The sequence below is a fragment of the Lissotriton helveticus genome, chromosome 5_1, assembly GCF_964261635.1.
Source record: "Lissotriton helveticus chromosome 5_1, aLisHel1.1, whole genome shotgun sequence".
Taxonomy (NCBI): domain Eukaryota; kingdom Metazoa; phylum Chordata; class Amphibia; order Caudata; family Salamandridae; genus Lissotriton; species Lissotriton helveticus.
The window spans coordinates 880,806,187-880,822,211 of record NC_136065.1 but is presented as its reverse complement, the minus strand read 5'-3'; positions in this window follow the sequence as shown (position 1 = coordinate 880,822,211).

Here is a 16,025-nt window from a genome sequence, read left to right as displayed (position 1 = left end):
ACGCTCCATGCCACATGCCAAGGACCAAAGGGCGCATGTGTGTCAACTGAGCCATTAAACTAAAATCCAAACACCCACTTCACTTCATATTGCACGCAGCACATGCAGGTCAAAAGGACACCCTTGCTCAGAAGAATCACACCTTTAAATGGAACACCCTACTGTAGCTAGGAGAGGGGGAAACCAAAATACAAAGAGAATTAAAACTGTTTAACACTCACTACTCCCTTAACATTCTAGTAACTCTTAAAACTGTTTAAAACTCACAATCCTCCTAAAAACCTTAGCACTTCCTTTTCAGTACCCCTTAAGGAAATGTTCTGCTCATGGCTAAACCATCAAGTGCATCTGTAAAATGTAAATGCAGATATTTTCCATAAAACTGCCTAACAATGTGTTTTTTACAAATTAACCTACAAACCCACAGCTCTTATCCTACAGATCCGTGATCAAGCTGAAAGCGCACAAACACTGCCATGGCCCGTCATTTCTTCGACCAAAGCTTTCAAAGACTATTTTTCACAAGGTCAACTGCTCAAGTAATACAGAATGCATTGACTTTTGCAACAATCCCTTGAAAGTCATTGTTTACACTGCAACAAGACAAGATACCTCTGGCCACCCAGAAGATTGACAGATCACCGGATGATGACTCTACAGCCTACAAATGCCTTTTAGGTTTTTCTTTTATATTTCTGTTCACGCTCGATTTAGCTGGGAGGGTTCTTGAGCCCCTCAGAAGGTAGACATATGTGTAACCTCGTAAATTCTGCTTCTACATTCTTGCAAAGCATGTGCAGAGATCTTTCTTGCCACAGCACACGTAAACCATAACCAAAAGCTAGTATTCTTCACACATTAAAGATCACACTCCTACATAACACATGGTATCAACACAAGACCACTATACGCACACATTCTATGAACAAATAATGTTATATATGTTCATTGATATCCCACGTCGTAGGAGCAGACAGGCTTTACCTATCCCAAGAGATAGCCTCTGAAAGAGCAAAATGCCTCATCCATCTGCACCTAAGTTGGATCAGGGCAACAATTCAACCCCATAGAGCAGAACCCCGTAGGGCACTAGTAAACATCACCCAGTATGAGACCAACCCCACTGCACTGTATCTCTCCACCAAGCCTAGAGACATCTGATCCAAGGTAGACAGGATGCGCAGAAGAGGCACCATAGGGGAGGACATTGCTTGGCCACAGGACTTTGTAGAGAAGAGGTTCCTGGAGGTAGCAAGACCACAGCAGCAATGTACAAATATGTCCGCTTCCACCTCCATCTGAGGTCCTAGGGTGGCCCTTAACATCTTTGGGGCCACCTTCTTGATTGACATGTAGACACAGGACATGGAATTCCAGTGCAGGGTCACTCATCTTCATCATGCAGGGGTAAATGAGTCCGATGGGAGGGAGTCAAATGCGAGCATAGACACCTGGTACCAGGAAATCTGGAATACCGAGATCTATAGGTACACATGGTTGGAGGGGGAAGGGGAAACCCCTATTTGTACCTAAATTTTTATGTTTTGTAGGTAAAGGAACCCTACTGTTGGGTAGGAATGAAAACTGCAAAGTGATACTCTACGTACCAGACCTGCAATACGGCACCTTTATGATGAAGGTATATACTGGCTGTGTGGTGACCTTTCCTGCACCCAGCTCCTCCTCGGATGGCAGGGCGTCTGCACCCTTGTGACCATACACACCCCAACCCTGGTCATCCCTGGAGAAGATCTTTCTGAGTTGTCTCAACATAAGCCACAGAAGAAAACAACTATTTTGCATCAGGCTTGAAGGAGAAGAACCGCTGATTATTTTAATTGAGCTCAGTACAAGGACATTGAAAAAGAATTTAGACTGTTCACAGAGTGTCAAGTAAAGGCTGAAGGTTCAATATCCTTCTTCACCATGCAAACAAAAGCCAGCTGGTTACAAATAACCAGGTGGGAGCTGATGAGGATCATTAACAATACTGAGCTTTGCCAAAACTCGCTCAAGGAGTGCCATCCGCCTTGCGGTGATTCAACATCGGTATGTGTTGGACTTGATGACTGCAATGGAGGTGGGGTGCCAAGATTGGTGCTTCCTGTTATAGTTTTATTCCCGGAAACAACATGGACAATTAGGCACTAACATGTGTCATCCAAAAACTGCATCATCTACAAGCTGACATGATGAAGGAGGGAGGTGCACCAGGGCAGGACTGTTTGTATAGTATCTTTGCTTAAAACCCCCTATGGGTATCCAAACTTTTCATGTCAATGATGCCAGTTTTCAATATTGTATTTCTGTTATGCGGCTTCCTACAAATGGTGTAAAACTGCAGTCTTCAAATTATAGAGTATCCACATAGCTAAGGAAAAAGTAACAGTCATTGTAGGCATACACACACACACATTTTAATAATATAACTGTCATGTCATATGACGAGGATAAAGCAGTTTATGAATCACAAGAGGGGGGAGTACTGTTATGGGTAAAAACAATGTCAATGAAGACCGTGATATGTACAGGTCTGACAAGGCAATACCAATAAATGCAATGTCAACATCTGCTATCACCTGAACCCACACAACGTGCTGATTCTGACATTAACAATATCAATGTCTACCATAATATATGTAGGAATGACAATTTTTCTACCAGTAAAAACTATGTCAATGTAAGTCATGATCTAGGAATGCATAACTATGTCAGTATCAGTAAAAACAATATCATTGTATGCTATGACAACTGTACACGGAATGTTGAGAATGTCTATAAAAATGACACCAGTGACTGCCAAATTATGTTCAGGAGTTCCAATGAACATTCACTATTAATGTCAGATTTACCCACGGTGACCTTGCCATCAACCCCAAGTCAGAGATACGTGGTCAGACAGGACCTGTGACCCACACCCACGCCTATTCATGTGGTCATATGCATATACTGGTACTTTTGCCTACAAGATGGTTTTGCAGATTCTTTGCTAATATTGCCGCCCTGCGCACTCACTGCTACTTAATGTAGATGCTGGCATACACTATGACTTTATATGAATGTTGACACCTTCTTGCCCACACTGTGCCTTCTATCTATGTGACCCCACTCCAGCAGCAGTGTCCCCACTCTCCTGATGTCTGGGAACTCTTGATTACTCTGACTGCTTAGATGGCCGATACTGCACTAGAACCTATGGTCCACTGCAGCACTATCATGGAAAGGCACAGCCATAACTCATTCTGCATTCATTTCCATGAAACCCCTGCAAACCTGCCGCAAAACAATTCCAGCACAATTTTCTCAGAGATTATCCAGAAACAGTAATAATGGCCATCTACCACAGTACAACCCATGGAGGCCGTAAAATGGACTTCCTCTTCTACACTAAAAGCAAATGCCAAATGGAGACTGAAATTTCGTCAACATCTTCACTTTGCCAACAATACCAAAGTCCCCTATGGAACAAAGCTTGACATATCCCCATCGCAGTCCTTCAGAGAAGAAGTGTCCATAACCGTTTACGGATCAGGAACATCCCAATCCAAGCCTCAGAACATAATCTAGCCATCATTGACTATCACTTCTACATGTTTTGTACTGCCTTGCTATTGGGTCCCACACACATACCCCTCCCTTCCCTGGAGAACAACCCCTCCACAGACATCCAGTCCTAGTTCTACCCCTCTCCCCTCTCGCACACATCCAACCTCGCCACTGCCTTTTGTCCCGTCCAACACCATGCTCGTCTCCCCCTGTAAACCAACCCAGACGTCACCACCATGTCTCACTCCCACCACGCCCCCTATGGAGAACAAACACCCCTCCCATCTGCCAGGGATTGGGTCCACGCACCCGCTCAGTTCCTTGCACACCCATCTACCCTACCTACCAATCCCACTGGCTCGCATGACTTATCCCTCTTAGCCCACCACTTCCAGAAGCCTTGACCCTACGACTTCACTGCCAGAATTGCTTTCCTCCTCCCCGAGCTGCTCATCCACTGCCTATCTAGAATTATCTGCTGCAACCATCACCTCACTGTCCACTAATCCCAACTGGCTGGGGCTCTCCCCAGACCTCACCCCAGACTCTGATAAATGCCATTACACACCCCCTCACTCTAGCTACCTTTCAACTGCTCCTTATAATGGCCCACTTAGAACTTAAAATCAACTTTATCCAAGAAGAAATGTCATCCCTTCACTATGATACAAGGGCTAATAACCCTGTGCCCCTATCCCCTGATCCCCTGCACCCATACCGAACACCAACGCTGCTCCACACACTCGCCCTTAACCCACAGCCCACAACCCTAACCAACCACCCAATGCCTGAACCAAGAACCCAATACCAACTACAGCAGGGTGAGACTACCACAGAAGGTAGCAAATGTGTTGAGCAGCACATCAGACAATGCCCCAAACCAGCCAGACCTCTGTACGATTGCAGTCGTGCTCAATTTGATTGGACCTTGAGCACTATGTGCCCTCCCAGGCTGCCAGCACACCTAACTACCACCTAACTACCATCCAGCCCAGTCAGCCTTTGCCTAATTTGCCGTCTTTGCCCCACTGCCTGCTCTTGAACTGCAGTACAGCAGTCAGGCATGCCACTGTTATAGCAGACACTATCATACAACACTGCGCCAACATTTGCTTTCTCACTGTAACCTGGCTAAGTGATCACTCTTTCCCTTACATCGACCTTCTCATCCCCCAGGGCTTCTCAATCATTAACAGTGACAGCCAGGGCAGCAGAGGGGGTGGAGTAGCTGTCATACACAAACAATTCCCTCCTTTGAATATTTAGGAGTGCAGATCTCCTCAAAAGGTCCCACTCCCATCACATTTCATCTCATCTATTACCTTTCAGGTTACAATCCTAGATTTTTCGAAGACTTAGCGACCTAATTTCGCTAAACTACCTTAATCACAGCACTGACATTCTACTAGGAGACCTTAACCTACACCGGCACAAAGTGAAGGATCCCACGGTACTAACACTTACCTCACTCCTGGAAGCGAACCATCTTACCCGCACTGCAAGGAACCAACCCACAACAAGGACTCTACCCATGATGCAATCATCTTCAAACCCAACACTCCAGCCTCCCATCAAACTGGACTGATCACAATCTAACTGTTCCAGCTTAACACCTTCCATTCAAAGACCCGCCCTAAACCTAGACGTTCCAAGTGCTAAGTGAGGAACATACATTAAATTTCCCAAGCAGAGTTAGAAAGACTAGTCAACACCCAAATCCGACCAGTGCCCAGCCTCTACTCCACCAGTGATGTTACCAACCAATACAACACACAAATGACTGAAATAGTGGAAGCAGTCACACCATTGAAGCTCAAGAAGTCAAGAAGTATCCCCTCCAGATCCTGGTTTAGAACGATCTAAACAATGAGAGGCATCAACTCCATTTAGCTGAAAGAACCTCCGACAAAGCAACCATCTGAAGCTAATCTCTCAACTCTTCAGGCCGAACGCCAAAAATATAAAAAACATATCATGAGAGAAAAATCCTACTTTTTCCAAGAGTAACTGGACCAATCCAAAAACAGACTCAAAGATCTTTTCAGCTTCATAAAAAGCAAACATCATCTTCCTCTCAACCTGCAAACAACTCAACCAAACCTTATGAAGAATTTGCAAAATATTTCGCTGAAAAGTATCTATTATCGCTCTCTCTCCTTAGCCGGCCACCCCACCACCTTACACCAAAGATCCCCCTGCTTAAAGGACACTCCTGAACCTCTTCCTCTAATTGCAACTCCTCTCCCTCCTCGTCAACACAGTTCACCCCCTCAACAACACTGTTCTCCAACCCCAACTCCCTGCAACTGAAAAACAAGGCAAACTGGTCTGGAATTCACCAGGTTCATGAAGAAGAAGTCCACAAAATACTTGCGAGCATGAAGCTGACATCGCACATCTGTGACCCCCTCTGGGTGGCACTTGAAAAAAAGTTCAGTCACATTCATTTAGTTTTGTTTTAATACATTGTTTCAACATTTTGTCATAAACGTTTTCTTACAATGTGACGATTGCGGCATTCAAATGATACAATAAAGTGCATATATTAATTACAGGCCTGGTAAAATGGATAACAGATATACAGCAACATTATTTATGAATGGTACTTGTTGCAATGTGCCGCCTCAGCAATAAATAAATCAGCAAAATGCATATATTATACACCAACCTATTAAAAAATCTATTAAAATTGTGCAACAGCATCATTAAAATAGTAACCATAAATAAAGTACTCACTCGTTCAATAAAATATGTACCATAAAAATGTTGGGTTTTTCCCTTTCTAGTTTCCACTCTCCAATACCACCCAACAAAATTGCATTCTAGTAATCAGAAGTGTTATGTGCAAAATAATAACGGCAAAACCACAGTAAAATACATCAGGATACAAAATACAGCAAATACAATCGTATAAACCACCTCCCTTTGATGCTTATGGTCCTTTAACATATTTTTTCATGGAATCAATTATCATTCGCACTCTGTGCCTTGCCTCTAATACCCCAAATTTGCCAACCGCACAAGCAAATAATGGCCTGGCGTCGGACTATAAAACCCTCAATGCAATTCTGTAGTTGTTAGTTCCCAACTGCTGGCAATCGGAGTGAGCCAGTTTTTCCTCAGCAACACATACAGTGGGCATGCAAACATTTCATGGGCTTAGGTTTCTTGCCGTTTTTTTCAGCCTGGGCAGATGCATGTGGCCTCAGTACTATTGTTCCATTTCCTAATAAACTCATACAGGGGCAGGGTACCAAACCTAAACTGGATATATAATTTTCTATCACTGGGGCTATCTGTTATCCATTTTACCAGGCCTGTAATTAATATATGCACTTTATTGTATCATTTGAATGCCGCAATCGTCACATTGTAGGAAAACTTTTATGACAAAATGTTGAAACAATGTATTAAAACAAAACTAAATGAATGTCACACCAGTACCAACCTCATAGCTGACCTAGCAGCACTAAACCTTACCCTCTGCAACTCCGGTCCAACCCATAAGGCCTGCAACTTACTTGATCCGATCTTCTTCAATCTTCATAATATTGTATGTAAACCACATGTACCTATCCCCTGGTCCGACCATTACTTGGTGGAATTTACAATAACTGTCCCCCTACCTGTCACCTCTCAGAATGCTCCTACTGAACCTAGGGTAATGAGAAATTGGAAAAAACTTGATACTGCCCAACTGAATGCACACCTTGACGAAACCAGGCCCCTCACTAACACAACAAACATCGAGGATGCCGCAGTTATTCATAACTGGCTTAGTTCTGCCATCAATATATGCCTTCCACAAAGAAATAAAAAACAAAACTCACATCATCCCCCTGCCCCTTGGTTTACAGACTCAATCAAACTTGAAAAAACTGCTTGTAAGAACTTAGAGCGTCGATGGCGTGCTCACTACGACCCCTCAATTAAGCTATTATATAAAGCTGCCCTATCGAAATATCATGCTAAATGTAAAACAGCCAGAGCTGAATATACCAAATCAATTATTGAGAATGCTCAAAACCGTCCCAAAGCACTTTTTAAAATTGTGCAAGAACTCTCTGATTCTACCTGTCAACCGAAAGCACCTTGTCTGGATTCCTCACAGTGCAATGTTCTCGCAGAATTCTTTATAAACAAAATAGATAAAATCTATGCAGACTTCAAAGACCCAATTTCTTCTCCAATAGTACTTGAATCTCCCAAAATGATTTCTATCCCTGACGACGCTAGACCGGATCCTTCTTTAGGTGGCACCCCTCAGCATCTAGTCAACTGGGATTTGCTCAACTTTTCATTATTACGTGAAATCATCAAAACTATCCCCCCCCCCTGGACCCCTTTCCCCCACAAATCCTTCTGACACTCGACACCCCTTCCCTTATGCTCATTCTGGAGCTCCTTAACTCTTCCCTAAGAGAAGCCAAAGTCCCTAAGGCATGGAAACATGCCATGGTATCACCTCTATTGAAGAAAGCTACTGCGGATCCAGATGACCCCTCTAACTTCCGCCCAATCTCGCTCCTACCCCTATTTTCTAAAATCTTGGAAAAACATATTGTTACCCAACTTACTCACTTTACAGAAACAAATAACCTCCTTCACACATCCCAGTCGGTATTTAGGGCAGGTTTCTCAACCGAATCAACCCTTCTAGGGGTCTCCGAGACCATACGCCGGCAAGTTGACAATGGGGAAACCGTGGCACTCATCTTACTCGACCTCAGTGCCGCGTTTGACACGGTTTCCCACACCATCCTCCTTAACACCTTGCAAACTTGTGGCATAACTGGATCTGCCCTTGCATGGCTCAAAAGTTTCCTTACTGATAGAACCTTCCAAGTCTTCTCTTCCACATCCTCCTCAAAACCTCATGACTCACTATTTGGGGTTCCCCAAGGCTCGATTCTCAGCCCCATTCTATTTAATTTGTATATCAGTCCCCTTGCTACTTTAGAGGAAATATCTGGGTTGACGATCTACTCATATGCTGACGACACCCAGCTCATCTACTCACTCTCCGCTAATGCACATTCTAACCCGTCTTCACTCTGCTCCGGCCTTAACAACATTGCCAAATGGATGCATGATAACAAACTAAAACTCAATGGAGGAAAGACCGAACTGCTTCTGTTTGGTAAACACACTACCTTATGGGGCCCCCAACATTGGCCACCTCAGATGGGACCTACACCCTCTCCCTCCAAAACCGCTCGCAGTCTTTGCATCATTTTTGATGACCAAATGTCTATGAAACAACAAGCGGTCAGAGTTGCAGCCACCTGTTTTACCATCCTCAAGTGGCTCAGGAAAATCATGTGGATGCCCCCCAGAACACACAAAAAACCGTAGTCCAAGCCCTAATCACATCTAGACTGGATTACGGCAACATCTTGTATCTGGGAGCCTGCAAAGAAGTCACAAGGAAACTTCAAACAGTACAAAACGAAGCGGTTAGGCTGCTTTGCAGACTACCCAAAAAATCTTTCACTTCTTCTGGTCTACGGAGTCTTCACTGGCTTCGAATGGAAAGCCGCACAAAATGTAAAGCTTTGTGTTTCATGCACAGAATTAAGGCAGGCAAAGCACCATCCTACCTGAGCATCCTTGTTCGTCAATATTGCCCCTCAAAAACCCTACGTTCCTCAAGCCAACATAAGTTTCAGGTACCCAGAATAAACCGAGCAAGACTGGGTGGACGTTCCTTCTCATACCTGGCCCCTTCTCTTTGGAACTCTCTCCCAATTCAGCTCCGCACGGACAAATGCTACCTCCAATTCCGTAGGAACCTAAAAACATGGTTGTTCAATCAATAATCCTCCCATAATCCCTCTGTCCCCCTACTGTATTTTCGCTCAAATGTCCTTAGCGCCGGGAAACCTCCGGGTAGCTGCGCGCTCTACAAAAATAAATATAATAATAATAATAATAATAATTCAATGGGAGCTAAATAACCTTCCCGAGAGCGATCCAGGTTGTGGGTCATGAAATCTAGGGCAAGCCTCCCCCAAACCCTACTCCTCAATTCCCTCTGAATTACCCATTCCCAATAGGCGTCCTTTAATTTAAATTTTTCGGGGGAGGAAGGAGAGGTCGTTAACATCCCAGATAGTCCCCATCCCAATGGCTATAAGCCGGGATGGGGCAGTGAGCTAAATAACGGTGATGGATCAAGCCCTGATCTTTGGACTGGGTAAGAGTGGTCTGCTTAATTCAGACACTCTGTTCATCACCACCCCCTTTTCTGAATCGTTTTTGGCCACTATAGGTGTGGCAGGGTATACTCAGACATGAGTCCCTTGCTCACTGCTCCATCAGGATTCAAGCAAGCCGGGCCGACGAGGCTGAAATGCCAGAAACCGGTCCCCGGTAGCTTTTCTCCTTTCTGGTGAAGAATTGGCTTGGTAGTTTGGTCTGCCCTGTTCCCATGATGCACTGGGCCAGGGACAGACTAATTTGCATATAGCCAGGTTCTGAGCTGGGATGGGGCAGTGAGCTAAATAACGGTGATGGATCAAGCCCTGATCTTTGGACTGGGTAAGAGTGGTCTGCTTAATTCAGACACTCTGTTCATCACCACCCCCTTTTCTGAATAGCATATTCTTAACACCTCTCAGCCAGCCAATTTTATTACCTGTGTCCCTGCGTTTTACATCCTCCAAAGCACGTGCACATGGCAATAGTTCGAGAGTCAACTTGATCCTTAGCCAGAACAACCAAGGGCGCAATCTTGCTTTGGAGACAATGGAGTGTCTGCCCAAGTCTAACATGAGAGGAAGAAGAGGAGTACTCTAAGGTAACATTCCTAGGCTGTTAAGAAATTTAAAATCTAGGCTACTAACCGCCTCTACATGCTACAGGCCCCATAATTCTGGCCCATACATCACAGAGCCCACCACTTTGGCATCATATACTTGCATGGCCAGCCCGATGTTCTCTGCCCAGGATCCCAGTTAACTGCTTATGCTTCAGTACCACCTCAGAAAAATGAGATTTCCATGACAAATTGTCTAATAATTTTAGGCCCAAATAATCAAAGTCGCTAACTCTCTCGAGGGGTATACCTCCCAACCTAGGACAGCCCCTGTAAGATTTATGAGGGTCCAGGGCCATGAACTTGATTTTAGTTGTATCATAGAATCATCATAGAATTCTTGGAAACGGTTAAGAAGCCTTTGCAACCCTTCTGCAGTTTTAGACAACAACAATGATTCTTCTGCATAGAGAAGAGTTACTACTCCCCCCGCAGCATAGGTGCATCTGCTGGTTCCTCAGTAAGAAATTGTACAACATTATTGAAGAAAAGCGTTGGGGCCAGGACACAACCTAGAAACACACCCCTATTAACAGGGCTTCTTTCAGTAAGCTGGCCTTGAAGGCCTCAACAAACCCTGGCAAAAAGTTTCCTCTGACATATCTGAGTCCCTAAGGATTTGCCACAAATTCTGCCTGGGAACAAGGTCAAATGCCGTCTTAAGGTCTATAAAGGCAATGTACGAACTGCTCTTCCCAATAGTCATGGTTTTCCAGCAGAGGAGGAGGAAACAGAATACCTGATCTACGGCCCCTGTTCTCTCCCTGAAGCCTACTTTCTATGGGGACAGCATTTCATTGTCATTGGCCAATGCCTGTATTTTGTGCAAAAATGCCCTACTAAAGACCTTCTATATTGAATCAATCAGGCTAATTGACCTATAATTGCAGGGGGAGTACTTGTCACCTTTTTTAAACAATGGCACAACTTCTGCTCCTCTCCATGAGCTTGGGATAGAGGCACCATCAGCTATAGCCTTAAATAGCAAATACATGTATTGCGTCCAACCTGGGGTATCCGAAAGGAAAAGGTCACTGGGTATCCCATCAGGGCTTGGTGCTTTGGATGGAACTATAGTGGTAATTGTGATCGATATGTCCTTCAAAGTAAAAAGGACCCCATTGGTTTGGGGGTACCTTCTAGATTGTACAGGCAAAGGCTTTGAAACTTCTTGGTCAGTATGTAGGTTAAAGAAGTTAGCATGCCAAATAGAGGAAGGAACATGGTTTTCTAATTCTGCAGGACCTGCCTGGGTACCTCAAACCACCAATGCCAAAACGTTTGCTATCTCTGTAGTGGTATTCTCCTTTAAGGGACTACTACCTCACTTCATCCCAGTCCTTCTATGCTTTCCTCAGTTCTGATTTATAAGGTTTCCTGGTGTTTCTTGTCCCCTCTGAATCTCCTGATTTAACTGCTTGTATTTATAGTGATCTGGAGTGCCTGTAGGCCTTATTATACCATGAATGTGTTCTTTTTTTGGTGAGTCGTGAGTTCTTGGTATGATTAGCCGCTGTGAAGTAGGAACCTAATTGATCAAAAAAACGGCAATGAGTACTTGTTATTTCCAACCTCCCTTCCTCGGTTGCCTCAATGCTGCAACTTCAGCTATGGAGACCAACAACTCACTCTGTTTACTCTTGAGTTTGTTCTGGTCAGTGTCTAATTTATGCCACTTAAGGCGGCGCATATCATTAGTAGTCCGGATCTCTTTAGTTTCCAGACACTGGGTCTTTGGTTGTACTGGAGCTGCACCCCAAGGTGATAGCATTGTTAAACAAATGGTGCTATGATCACTATCAGTTGTTTCTCCTACCACCATATATTTTACCTTATGCCAAAGCCTCAGATCCAGCACGATGTAATTGATGCAGCTTTGTTCTCCCTGTCTATTTAAGGTTTTGCACCCAACTTATCCGATTTGGTCCTACCATTGGCTGCCTTAAGCCCAAACTCCATATCATAGCTCTGACTTGGAGTACTATTTGGGTCCACTAATTTTGCCAGTTTATGTCCAGTAAGGGGACCATCCACTGCTTCTCATCCTCTTGATCTTAATCCATCTCTTCCCCATCAAGCGGTTCGAAAGTTATGTTGAAATCCCCTGGTATTATTAAGGAGGGAGTAGGATTTCTCTAACCCAGGACCTCCTACAATTTGTAATAATCACTGAGGCACTACCCCCTCTGTACCTCTCACATAGACATTATAAATGTCAATTATATTGGCCATATGCCCCTTATGGCTGATTCCCATAACATCTGGGTTATTCAAAGGTAATTGTGATATAGTGCATCAAAGACTAAGCTTAGCCCATATAAGTAAACCCCCGCAAGACGCCCCATTTTATTTTGGATTGCTGGCACAAAAAAACTAGCATAGGCTGCCTTATAAACTGGGGAGATACTCAAAGTCTCTTGAAATAAGCATACATCTAAAATCTCAATGACCTCATTCCAATGTGGGAGTAAAAGCTTGCTCCTCATACCTGCTACATTCCATGAGATCATTGAGACTTGTGATGATGCTTCATCTTGCATTTGAATCTTGGGGCATTGCATGATATCAGTCACATTCTCTCTACCATATGGACCAACATAATTAACTCCTCACTATCGAGTGGCTCCATGCCGACTCCTCTGAAACTTGGCCAAGTAACCCCCCTCACCAAGAAGCTAGATGCCGACCTGAATTACCTCAATAACTACAGACCCATAACTAACCTCCCTCCCCTCACCAAAACCATCGTCAAAAAAATGTGTGGTTGCACAACTCAACGCCCACATTGAAAAATACAACTTACATGACACCTTCCAGTCGGGAGTCAGGAAAGGCTGCAGTACTGAAACCGCCATATTGAACATCATGGATGACTTTCACAGATCTCTGGATGAAGGATAAGCTTATCTCTTATTCCTCTTGGATTTATCAGCCGCCTTCAACACTGTCAACCATTACATCCTCCTTAACACCCTCTTGAAGGGGGCAGCCATCAATGGAACAGTCCTTCAGTGGATCACCTCCTTCTAAACAAGCGCACACACACACAGCCAATCAAATTCAACAATGAAATCTCAAATGCAGCGCTAGTCTCACAAGGTATCCCGCAAGGGTCAACCCAGTCCTCTGCCCTATTCAACTTTGAAATGGAACCTCTAAATGGAACCTCTGACAGTGATCCTAAAAAAAGCTTGAATTGCAAATCACCTCTATGTGAATGACACCCAACTCTATATAAAAATCTCGCCATCCAGCATCTAAATAGTACTTTAAACTGAGGTCAGTCTTGGCTAACCAGCAACCACCTCAAACTCAACCCCAGCAAAACTGAACTCCTCATCCTGAGACGCGGACAGCGGACTGTTGCCGGAGGAGGAGACGCCGGGTGCTAGTCAAAACAGCCGAAACAACCAAACCTGCTTACTGAGGCTTACTGCGGCACCCGAAAAGAAAGCAAGTCTCAATCCATCGAAGTCAAAGCCAAAGCCGCAGCCACAGCCTCCTGCACCGAGGTGAGGCAGGCAGGCGGGGAGGGCGGGGGAATCGCGGACCACGGAGCATGGAGACTGCAGCTGGGAGAGACGTCAGCTGATGTCGGGTGCTGACGCTGCCGCAGCCGGTGAAAAAAGCACCGAAACACAGCACAGCCCCTAGTCTGTTGCCGAGGCGGCTGAGAGCCGCGGGAGTGCCACACCCCGCAACTACTCCTACCCCCACCATTCCCATTGGTCTACTGCCTCCTCAGCGCCTCCTCAGTGCCCCCATTTTGCTTGGCGTCAGGTGCTGCTGTGCGGACCGGACGGACGGGCCTTGGGCAGGGCGGACTAAGAAGCCCAGAAGAAGCAGCATAACGGGCAGGAGACCCACGCCCTGCGGCTGCACTGCCACGAGGCAGGGCAGTCTGAACAGCTGCCCAGTGGGTTCCAGTGGGCCCCAGGAGTAGCGGCGGAGCAGCGTGTCGCCAACGCCACTCCCACACGACACTCGCTACCGCAAAAGAGAAGAAGGGACGCGGCAGTGAGCGGAGGAAGCAAGGGTTTGTTGCCAGCCGGGAGCCAGGAGAACAGGGAGCCAGGAATCAAGGAGCCAGGTGTCAGGAGACGGGGGTAAAACCACCAGAGAGACGGTGTGCAAGAGGACGAGGACCCAGGGTGCCCGAGAGAGCCTGTGTACCGAGCCAAGGAAGCAGCGTGAAGCAGTGCGGTAAGGAGAGCAAGCAAGTACAGTAATCCCTGGGGGGTCCATTGCACTCAGCGTGGAACCCGCTGCAACTCAAAAAAGATCAAGGGGGAGGATCTGGAGACAGAAAACCCCCTAAGGACTTGCACGACCGGCCGCACCCTTACTCGCGTATCCAACCAGCCAGCCAGGCCGGGCCATTTACGGCCATTTTCTTATCTGCACACTCGTCAATACTCCCACCGACCCCGACAATTCCCGCCGAAACAGCTACCAACATACACAAACAGTTCCCCTGACAGGGTCAAAAGGATCGTGAGGTCCCGACGGGGGAAATGAGATCGGGGAAAACGCGACAACCTGTGGAAAGTAAAAAATCCCCCTAAAATATAAGAAAGATAACTACGGAACCTAAAATGCCATCGGGAATAGGGCCCAATTTAAATCCCAGGGAAAGGTTGGTATTGGCACCAACCCCTGCGTTAAAACCAGATCCCAGAAGGAAATCCGGACTCCTGAAATTCTTTTATCTTAAGGACCCAATGGCGGCGATTTACGCACAGTCTGCGGAGGCTTGTAAGTTACCAAGCCCCATCGCGCCATCAATTGCAATAATCTGCAGAACATGTTATGCAGCGAAATAGGGCATGTATCCCCTCCATCGCGTTTGGGTCCCTTTCGCCAAGGCAAACAAGAGTTGGTCACCGCCCAGGTGCACGGTCCCAACACTCCTGCAGCCACAAATGAAATTGAGGGAGGTAGAGCCGAAGAGGACACTGCAGATAATTGTATCGAGATGATCCACAGGCAAAGCCAGGATAAAAGTGAGACAATCGCGTTGCCATCAGAAAATAGCGACCACGGAACAGCGAGCAAGGGCGAGCAGGAGGTCAACACAGATCTTAAAAATCAATCCATCTTACCTGGGCAAGAAGGAGACCCATGGTTAAAACCTCTCTTCCTATCAAACGACTCTCAACTTGAGGAACTCTCTGAGAGAATTACAAAGTACATCGACTCACAAGGAAGAGTGCCACGAGTAGAATACGGTTTTGATGACAGACATCTGAGTCCGGGTATGCTGGTCTCAACCCCGCGCAGCCCAGAGCCAAAAAGAGACCAACAAAAAGGAGGCATAAATAACAGCAACATTATGCAGGCAGACCATCTACACCTCTCCCATAGTGACCCAATCACAATTTCATCGGGGAGCTCGTCGGACTTAGAGCCCAAGGACTCAAGTTAAATCCTAAATGTCGACCCCGTCACGTCATGGACCCAATCTTTGTTAAGCACTCTAGAGCAAGCAATAAGGGTGCTGAACTACCAATCCAACAAAATAGAAGTCCAGATCGACCTTATTACTTTGGTGGCAGGGCACATTTCGAGTATAAATGCAAAACTGGACTCCCTTTCATTGCTCCTGACAACTCAGGGGAAATCAGAGCCAAAAACCAGCGGGAATAATCAACAGCGAAACTGT